Source organism: Urocitellus parryii, chromosome 1 (assembly GCF_045843805.1).
Source record: "Urocitellus parryii isolate mUroPar1 chromosome 1, mUroPar1.hap1, whole genome shotgun sequence".
In the NCBI taxonomy this organism is placed as follows: Eukaryota; Metazoa; Chordata; class Mammalia; order Rodentia; family Sciuridae; genus Urocitellus; species Urocitellus parryii.
In genome coordinates this window covers 271331230-271342692 of record NC_135531.1, presented here as the reverse complement: position 1 = coordinate 271342692, position 11463 = coordinate 271331230, and positions in this window count along the sequence as shown.

Genomic DNA, 11463 nt, shown 5'->3' with positions numbered 1-11463 from the left:
GAGCCTTTGCAGTTAGCACATGTTCTTCCCTTGCTCACAGAGACTGAGTTAGGAGTAAATCAGGGGGAAATACAGGCAGTTTTTGAAGCTCTGTGCCCTTTCCACAGGATGAGAATGAGATGCCATAGCTGTGGTTCCTGTCTGCACCCACCTCACAGTTACATATATATGTGATGCAGCGGTCTGAGAAATAAGCCAACACAAAGACAGGGGCACCAGGCAGCTTGTATATGAACAAACTACCTGCAGCCCTAACTGGACTGTGGCTTTTAGAGTCTTTCAGTGGACTCATCCCACAATTCAGCCTCATTCATGAAAACAGTTTTTATGTAGTTTTCTTTTTCTTAACCACACATAGCTCTGATTGATTGATTGACATGAATATTTGTACTTTTTGTTAAGATTATATTTGATACATTTTTAAAAGGAAAGGAAAATCCACAGAAAAATGTTTATAACCAAAGAGCGCATAAGTTATTTATCTTAATAAAAGTAAAGCATTAAGTGTAAATGACCTTGTTTTCTACAGGAAGGTCTAGAAGCAGACTGGCTGTTGTCTACTTACAACTATAAAGTATTTTTTTTTCTTATGAGAATCTTCCTATATAAAATATATTTTGGCAAAAAAGTACATTCTCAACTTTAAAATTTTGAGTTTTAAGCAACAATAAAGAAATTTAGTAAAAGTGATTAATAAGGAAACTGAGCCCCATAAAATTTAACCTATTTCTTAAAAATTTGTCAACTTTTGGTAAAACAATGACAAATTAGTCCTATAATTTCAGTTTAATTCAAGAAAGCTACTTCCTTATGGATAATAAGGTGTCTGAATATTTATACATTATACCTATTAATTCAAATATTTATGCTGAAAACATTTGTGACTATCATTGAGTTTCTATTTTCTTTTGAGATATGGTACAAAATAACTCTATTCTATTGGAGACTGATGTACAAGGCAGTTAAGTATTCTCACACTTGTTCTTGGCATGTTCTTGTACTGCAACGAGTTTTATGACTCTTTACATAAGTGCAAGATCTTAAACTTAAGAGGAAAAAAATATAACCAACAAAGAATTCAATGATGAATGACTGAATACTGAATACCATGATCAAGGATTCATCCATTTGGTTCTTTAAGGAGATTTTGTTTAAACTGAGTGTGCTTATATGTTAGATTGTTAGTGCAAATGTTAGGGTATTTCTGTACCTTGCAAAGTAAACATTTCTGCTTTTTCTATTTTCTCAGATATGTTTTGGTTGTCAGGCTGCAGAGTAAAGTCTTTAATCTGTATTACACATTTGGGGTCAGACTTCTCATTGTTGCAAACAACCATGCAACTCTTCCAATGATTTTGTTGATGACTCAGAAACACAGACAATGTTATCATTGGTATGTTTTACTTATTTCCTTTTTCTTAAATTCAGCTGCCTATCATCTTTCCTATGAGACTAAGTTCCACTGAAATAGGAATAGCACAGGCCTGATTGATTTCAAAAGTATTTGTGTAAAGCAAACCGTGCTTATCAGCTAAACTAGCATGGGTCTTGTGAGGGTGATGACAAAGGCAAAAGCTGAGATGCAGCCCGAAGAAAAGTGAGATAAGACAGCATTATAGACTCTAAATCACTGAGTCAACAGATGGCATGGGATGTGTATCAAAGGCTACTTGAGAGTTTTTAAAAATCATTCCTTTAAAAAACAAGGAATGCCATCAGGAAAAAAAATCAATATTCCAATAACATTTGCCTGGGATTCAGTCTCATGGTGCCTTGAAAATACCAGTTTCTAATGTAAATGTGTTTGATTTTTGTAATTTATAATAACTATCAAGACGGATGGGGGAAGGTTGATCAAAGGATACAAAGTTACAGTCAGGAGCAAGAAGTTCTTTCAAGCTGCAGGGCAATTATAGATAATAACAATATATTATTCATTTCAAAAAAAAGGTTGTGTGTTTTCACCATACTGAATTGATTAATGTTTGATATGATAGGTACATTTAACCTAATTTAAACATCATGCAAAGTATGCATGTATCAAAACATTGTATGTTACCCTACCAATAGTACAACTTTTTGTTTTACATAGGGGTTGATTTTTTTTAAGTAAAAAAAAAATAAAACCCTTGAAAAAATATTACTATTTTTATGATTATAGTGAACAAGCAGAGGTTTTATACAAGTGATCATATTTGATATTCATATCAACCATTTAGAAAAATTATTTTAATTATCCTTGTGTTACAGATGAAGAAACCAGGGTTCAGAATAGTTAAGTAATTTCCCCAAGACCCCAGAGTTTTTATGTAGTTGAAAAGAGATTAAACACAAGTCAGTTTTGAATTTAAATGTCATATCCTTGTTATAACATTAGTCAGCAATCCTACATATCAATTTTTGCATTTGTGAGTATATTAGTCAGTTTTGTGGTCACTATGATAAAATACCTAAAAAAAAAAAAAAAAAAAAAAAAAAAGAGAAGGGAAGATTTATTTTGGCTCATGATTTCAAAGCTTTCAGGCTATGGTTGGCTGTGTCCACTGCTTTGGGACTGAGATAAGGTAGAACATCCCGGCTGAGGTGTGGCAGAACCCAGCTGCTTAGCTCAAGCCAGATGGGAAGCAGGGGGTGGGGAGGGGACAGGAATAATGCAGGGACCAGAAATAATCTCCCAGGACACACACCAAGGACACATTCCTTAATTAGATCCTACCTACTACACTTTTCACCACCTCCCATTAATGCCATAAAATTGTTAATCCTCTGATTTTGTCAATGCCCTGAGGATTCAACCACTTCCCAAAAGCCCCACCTCTGAACATGGCTGCACTGGGGACCAAACCTTTAACACAGGAGCCTTTGAGGGACTTTCCAGAAGCAAACCATAACAATGAGTTACCATAGGTTTCTTTTGTCTGCGGTTTTCCATACTGGTATGTGGGATTGCTTGAATATGCATAATGAATACATGTCATTCCAGGTGACACTGTGACTTTAAGACAGTAAGCTGTCTTGTCAAAGATGCAATTGGTCACGAAATTCCCAGAATTTTGTCCTGTTCCTACTGGAAATCAATATATGTGAGTGCCTACTTTGTTACAAAGACTAAAATGAGTTTTTAAATTGTAAAGATGAATACGATTTGATTTATACCCTTTAAAATTTTTCAGAGCATCTCAGTTATCTTGAAAAGTTGTAACTGTAGCAAAGGGAACCATATTAAAGGAAAAAATCAATTTTTAACTTTTCTGATGTTTTAAATCTGAAAACATCACTTCCTAATGAAAGACTGCTAGCTTCAGAGTTAGACTTATCTATTTGTATACTACTCATTTCACAGAAATTCAATAGGAATTATGAAAAGAAAACTTTAAAGAAGAACAGAGAGATGGGATTTGAGATAGTCTGTGATACAACCCTTTGGTCTGACAGAGGGTTTTACTTAATAATACCATTGAGTCACCAGATATGCTCCATTTCTCCCCACTTTTCAATGGATCACTTCTCTGTTCGTTTTTTATTGCTGTAAAAAAATTAGAAAAAAAAATAGTGGGTTAAAACAGCACCCATCTATTAGCTCACAGTTCTGTCAGTCAGAAGTCTGGCACAGACCTGGGTTCTCTAGGTATCGGCCACGGCTGACTTCTCACATGGATATTCTGGGGAGAAGTCTGTTTCCAAGCCTACTTCAGCTGGTGGAGATTTCCGTTCTTTGCAGTTATGGAATTGAGACCCATATTTTCTTGTTGGCTGTGAACTGGAGTCTCTCCCAGATAGATATCACCCATATTCCTTGCTAACCTTCCTTCTTCAAGCCAGCCACCATGCACAAAGTCCCTTTCATGCTTTAAACCTCTCTGACTTCCTCTTCAGCTACCAGCCACAGAAAGTTGCCTGCTTGCCAAGGTTCCCACAGCTCCTTATGGATTAAGGCCACTGAATAATCTCCAAAAGTCGTAGTTACGGACTTCAGGCATTAGAACAGGACAAACCTACTTCTACAGGATGTTCATAAAATGTTGGGTCAATCTCGCATGCCCTTGGAGAAGTCCTTTCCATAGTTTGTGTCATAGTGCATTTCACAACCTCCACTGATCTTTGTCACAGCGGCCTCCTCTTGTCTTGCAGCTGATCTTGTACCAGAACTCTTGGCCACAGTGCCTGTCCTGGGCTGACGCTGTTTCTCTCAAAGTCATGAAGGAAGTTGAGCAAAACCACATTTCTCTGGACTTAGTGTCCTACACTCTTCCCAAATACCATACAAGTCTTCTACGTATAGCAGACTTTACTGAGGGAGGAAGACAGGAATCCCTCTTGGCATGATATTTTCAAAGACAGGAGTTGGAACAGGTAAAGGCAAATAAGACACTAAGGGCACAAAATTTAAGAAATTGCTCCGGGACCCGTGGAAATGACAGTCCTGTACCTGCCAACTCAGTGCTCCTGCAGACCTGAGAGTTAGTTCTCCCTCCAGCTCACACAGCCACAGGATCCAGCCCCAGTCATTTTCAAATCCATAAAATAACATACATAAAAAATGGAAACTGATTCTATCAAAGCATGATTAAAGCAATTAAAATCAATTATCTGACATTCTAATGTACATGATTTCCTATGAATGTAGTAAATAAAAATAGACCAGTAGATTAGAGGAAGGGAATCAGAAGGAGGGAGGAGAGGGAAAGGGGAAGTACTGGAGACTGAAGTGGAGCAAATTATACCCCATGATTGTATGATTATGTCAGGATGAACCCCAATTTTATATATCATCATAATGCACTAATAAAAACATTTTAATAATCCAGCACAGAGTCCAATGATTTTGAAATAATGATAATAAGCATAAATAATATTTCAGAATATCTTCAAACTGATGATTTTAAAATATCTGTGATTTCTAGTAGTGGCAAATGTTTAGTAACACAGCATTACTATCTTAGGGGGTCTTATATTTACAGTAGAAGGATATTTTAATTTCTAATTAAAAATCACTCATGCAGAAAGATGGAATTTTTTTTACCCAGGGTCACAGACCCCTTTAGTTCTGTCCACTCACTCCAGTTTAGGATTACAATATAAAACAATAATCCAATATTCTGAATGCTTCAAGAAGTTGGGAAAGGAAAAAAAAGAAAAGATTATTCTGCGTCTCCAAGAAATAACAAATTTAAATTTGATTCATAGATGGTTTTTGAGTACAGTGTACAAGGCATTTGTTGAGAAAAGTGGTAAAGAAAAAGAATAAAATACTTTTAAAAAATGAAAAACTAAGCCACAGAAGGATTTTCTACTCAAACACATTGCTGGCTTTACAATGGTGTTTCAGCTACTCCCAGGGGGAGCCCAGTTTCAATTATTTAAACTTACGTTTGATCTAGTTTAACTAACCTACTTTCAGTGGGTCTGGGCAGGGAAGGAGGGGGAAGATGCAAAAGATGATTGTTCTATAGGGCACTTTTGTGGTAATTCAAAATACATAACTGATTCATCAAAGATTACAAATCCGCAAGATTCCTAAGCAGTAGTAAATATTTAAAGCTCCTATGGAAATGGAATTAGAAATAGGAATTAAGTCATCTAATCCTTTCACCTGCTCAGATGCAATGGGAAGACTTAATGAGAGAAACCCTTGGATATTTGCTGATGGTGCATTTGTGAGCTTCCCTTCCATTACTGAACACATGGAGAGAGTAATTTTTCATATTGACATTCACTTTTGAAAATGGTTTCATGTGTTAAAATAAATCCAACAAAGGAAAAGAACCCATTATCTTAAAGGAGATGAACTACAATAAGCTGATTCATGCCATGAGAATAATTTTATCTTACAAATGTCTTCTGCATATCATCTGCAAAGCCTTTTCTAAAAATACACCTTGAGGCGCTAACCCAAATTACCCTTTTTCAGCATGTAAAAAGCCTCAAAATACTGTGACTATAAGTGAAGTTGACCAGCTTAGGTTGACTTTTGACTACATTCTTTTACAAAATTGAGCTGCCATATGTTTCATAAATCATTTCCTAAATCAGAACTTGATTTCATAGAAATAGGACACAAAATAGATTCTTTAGCAGAACTTGGAAATGCAGGATTAGTAACTCACCAACGGGGCTCAACTTTGGTGTCTCCATTAACCAGGAAGATGGTAAGATGCTGATCATCCATCCCTAGTTCTGACACTGACCACTAGGATGCATTCCAACTTGGGTGCCTTGTAGGGTAAAGTATAGGATCAGTTTATCAACTAGTCTTAAATAAAGAACTTTATCCTAAGGATGAGTTTATGTGCCTGTAAAATGAACCTAATAACCTCACTTAAAGGGTTATCCATGAGTATCAAGTGAAATAATGTATTTGAAAGGACCTGTAAACTGTAAAATATGAGGTTGATTTTTTAATCTGACCTTTCACCCATTTTGTTTTAATTTTCATTTTTCAGAGCTCCATTGTATATAATAGATATACAAAAAGTCCTGCACATACTTATTGTATAAATTTAAAGGATATGTCTGGACATATGTATATAGTCATGAAGTTATCACTACAATTAAAATAATAAACATGGAGGTTGGTTGCTATTTAGTAGATTTTTTTTCTTTTTACCCAACTAACAAAGGAAGCTACAAAGTTCTGTTTGTGGGTTTCTGAGGGCAAAGGATCTAAGTATCTAGCACAAGAAGTGAGACAGTAGGCTAATGAAAAGGGGTGTGCTTCCCTTAGCAAGAGTTCTAAACTTCAGAAATGGCGAGTCTTATGGTATGACATACTGACCCTTTTAAGACAATCCAGCTACAAATCCGTGTACCCAACAAAGGACCATGTCCAGAATAAAGAATTCCTGGGACTCAGTAATAAGAAGTCACCAAGTTTAAAAACAGGCAAAAGTTTCTTCACCAAAGAAGACATAAAAATTGAAACACACATACACACATACACACACACACACACACACACACACACAAATACCATCTGTTGTGAAAATACAAAACACATGAAATGGCTCATTCTAAAAGGCTAAATTTTAAAATTACCAATGACACCAAATGTCAGTGAGAATGTGAAGCAACTGGAACTCTCATACTTTCTTGGACAGGATATAAAATTACTTCAGCCATTCCTGAAACTGGAACCTGCCCAGGAATTATTAACAAAAGACTACATACAATGCAACTCATTCATGCAGTGAAATACACTTTAATCGTAGGAAGAAACAGACAGATAAAAGCAACATGGGGATTACATCTCAGATCTTCATGCTGGTTGGAGGAAAGCTTCCGAAGACAGTGCATACAGTAGCATGCCATTAATACGATGGTCTAGAAGTGAAGTGTGGTGTCAAGTAATCAGAACGCTGGCTTTGGGGCAGGAGAAGGGCTGAAGATTGACAGGAATGAGGTGTAAGCAAGTTTTTCTGAGGTGATGACAGGGTATAAGTTGCACAGATGTGTGCATTTGTCAAAACCAGCAAATGTACACTTAAGACTTATACATTACCTTCTATGGATTTTATATCAAAATTTTAAAAAGTGAAGAATTATTGAGCTGTAGGTATATTCACACTAAAGTATTTAGGGAAAGTATACAGATATCTGTAATTTATTAAATGCATCAAAAATAGGATAGATTGATGGATTGCTAGACAGATGGATAGATATGTGACAAAACAGTGTGGCAAAATATAGAATTGAGGAGATAAATCTATAAATGTTCACTGTACAGTTATATTTTAACTTTCTATCAATATATTTGAAACTTTTATGATAATGTTTTGAACGAAAATGTGAAAACACATCCAGTATGCTACCATCTGTGAATCCTTTTCTAGGAAACCTGAAGTCCTGTTTTACAGGATGTGTATATCCTTGCCTTTGCATCCTGATACAAAGACAGACACCAATTGGGAGCAGTGGGATAGACCTTGTTGTATCCACCTTTGTTTTTCACCTTCACTGTGACTCCAAATGTCCCTCCTGGAGAGTTCCATCATGGTGGAAGGGAGTTTACTAGGAGCTACATTAACATCATAACTAACCTGGAAGCTGAGGTTCTGCCCCCATGTTTTCAGGAATCATAAGAAAAGTAGAGTGACATTGGCTGAGGGAGAATGAGCTTTGCCTCATGGGGTGGGATCGCTATCACCGAGCACAGGCCTGGGGGGACTCTTCAGAACACCTTTGTGTCCAGTGGTAAAAAGCAACAGAAAATCATGCAGTTCTTAAACTAACAGGACACCCCCTCCAGTGAAGAGTTCCCCTCAGCAAATCAAGTGTGGGTGAACTCTGGGCTTGGAAACCTGACCCAGGAAAGGAAAACAAGCAATAGTCAGAGGGAAAAAAGGGATACTGTTCTGGATCAAGATCACATGAAGAAATGATGGCATAGATTCCCTCTGTATCTTAGCCTTCTTTAGTGGCTTTCTTTGAGACATTCAGTCCCAACAAATGACAGCCAGTGGGCAGAATCTAGCAGAAGATGCTCACATGGTTTGGTTTCATTTTTAAATTTTCATTTAAATATCTTTCACTGGGTCGCCCACTCTCCTGTTCAAACAGGTTGCGTTTCTCATACTTTTCTCGCATACTTTATTCATAGGCATAATTACATATGTACATACATCTGTATATTTGCATATGTGTATACATATGTACACAGGTGTGTACATATGTACATACAGATGTGTGTGCATATATATTTATGTATGCTATTTGCATAACCTTTATGAGATATTGAATTTACTCCCACTTCTTCAGAGAGAGATTTCCATGCCTTTTTTTTTCTTATTTTTTCTTCTCATTTTGCAATAGTTATTGATCGAGTTATTGGCTTCAAATTATCTCATGATTGTTGTTCAGTTACGGATAGGTTTACACATAGTATTTATTTCAAACATTGCAGAACACAGAGCACTGAGCTGACTCAGGTACTGCTGCTATGTCTCCTCTGGCTATAGCAATTGGTGTGGTGCGGGTACCTTTCTGTCAAAGCAAAGGATTTTTGCAGTTAAATACATTATTACTGAATTATGCAAACAATGTATGGGTATTTATGTGACTTGATATGTAAAGTGACACACTAAAAGGTCATGAGAAACCCAAATTTCTATGAGCTTCTTTAGCTCAAAACATGCTCAACAATTATGTTCACTGGTGGATGATGATAAACCAGTCTAACTGGAACTTCTCCCTTAAAAAACATAAAGAAGTAACTCTAGAAAAGGTGGATTTCTAAATTTTGGGTCTTATCCTTAAAAACTGCTGAGCTTGGTTTTGTTCCTTAACAGGCTTGCTGCATAGTCTAGTCTTTAAAAAAAACTGAAATCTAGAATGACTTCTTGCCTGCTAAGACAACCTTCCCTGCTCCGACATTTACTCATATGTCCTTAAAGTAAAAAGCCACCAGGAAAGATAAAATACAGGTCCCATTTTGTTGATAAGTAACAAGATTCCATAGATGGTAGTTCATGCATGTGTGTGTGTGTGTTAACGTACATGCACACTTGCATTATTATTGCCATAAATGTATCAATGTAATATTATATCAATTTTCTGTCACTGTATTATCAGAACCAATTAAGTGCCCAGCACTTCAGAGGTGTTTGTTTATTAAACAAATGCTTACAGAAGCTCTTCTCTAGCATGACCCTTATCTAGGTGCCAAGAACACAAACATTGCTAATAAATATTTAAGGAATGAAAGGCCTATTTAGAAGTTTACCTGGACTGATTTACAGAGCTCTCAAGAACCTGACTGGTTAATAGTTAGAATTAAAAAGTCACAATCTTTTATGCAAGATGTAGTTGGACTCATGGAGGTCATCCATCCAACCGACCAACCTTATAGAAGGCAATGACCTAGAGGTATTCCAGAATAGGCACTTATAGTTTTAGGACAAGATATAGCAGAAGACAAGATATCTCAGAATAAGCATTTTATAGCTTTAAGAAGGTTGGTACCAATTCTATCACAACGAATATACTTGGTAGGCATAGAGGGTAATTCACATCTTTCCTCAACTTAGACTAGTTGCAAAAATTTGTTCTGGAAGAAAGAGTTTCATAAATGTTTTCTGAAATCTAATATAATGTGCGTAAGGATGTTATTATGCTTATTACCAAACCAGGAAAATGTTTCTGTTCAACAATTTAGTGCAAAATAATTAGCCTCAAAGAGGTTGTGATTTAGAAATGCTGCCCCTATCTCCCATTTACTTTAATTGAGTTTATGGTGCATGCAGGAAAAAAGGTAAGCATACTATTCCCCTCTAAAATTAAATTTTGGGAAAACTCAAGAATTATAGCCTCTTGTTGACCTGGTTTTCCTTCTGAAATCATCCCACAATTTGTTTATGACCATTTTCACATCATTAAACTTAATAGTGTTTTTTTTTTTTCTTCAGTCACTGCCTGTTTATCCTTTCTGGGTTCTTCATTTGGAGGCCTCTAAAATTGTTTCTGAATGGCAATTATTTCCCACTTGCCCTATTTCTTCCTAACTCAGTCTCAGTCATTATCATTATGAGGCTGTTTCTCCCAGTTCATTCTCCTTCTCTTGGAGCTTCACCATTTTTGTTCAGACTTCCTGATTCTTTCCCCAATGAGATATTTGCCACATATTAATATCTGAAAATATTACCTATGCATTATTGTAGATTTTTTTCAAAGAGGCACTTGATTTTTTTAACACAAGGTATATACCATTCAAATATCACAGAAGAAAATCTAAATTGAAACTTGAACTTGAACCTAGAGGGATTATCAGGTCAAACAATCATAGGGAGACAAGATGGCACTCTGCCATGGAGACAGAGACAGCAGGAAAGGGGGATATAATATGCATGATCTCTTCATCCAAATTTTTAATGTATGCTTGAGTTCTCAATTAATGAAGTTTATAGACATTTCCAATTAATGTTACAACTTCAACTTCTTTAAAATCATAAACTACAATGAAAACACAGGGAAGTATATAAAAAATCTCTTTAATTTTCTAGTACATCTTGTTTTAACATTTGCCATTATTGCTTATATTCATTTTCTATTTCTCTATAATAAATTACCACCACTCTGTTGACCTAAAACAAGAGAAATCTATTATCTCATCATCTCTGTAAAGTCTGGAGAAATACAACTCATTCTGCTGCAGGGAATCTCGAGGTTGAAGTAAAGGTATGTTGTGGGCACCATCCTCATCTGGAGGTTCTGGGGATGAACAGTGTGCTTCCAGGTTCATTGCAATGTTGAAAGACTCCAGTCCAGTGGTATAGGATCAAGGACCCTGTTTCCTTGTTGGCTGTTAGCTAAGGGTCACCTTTAGCTCCTAGATTTGCCTGCCCATCCTGCCATGGGACTTCCTCCACACTCAAGCCAACCAGGGTACACTGAATCCTTCTTATACTTCAGTTTCTTGGTGTTAGTCAGCTTTCCATAACTATGACAAGATGCCTGAAAAAAATCAACTTA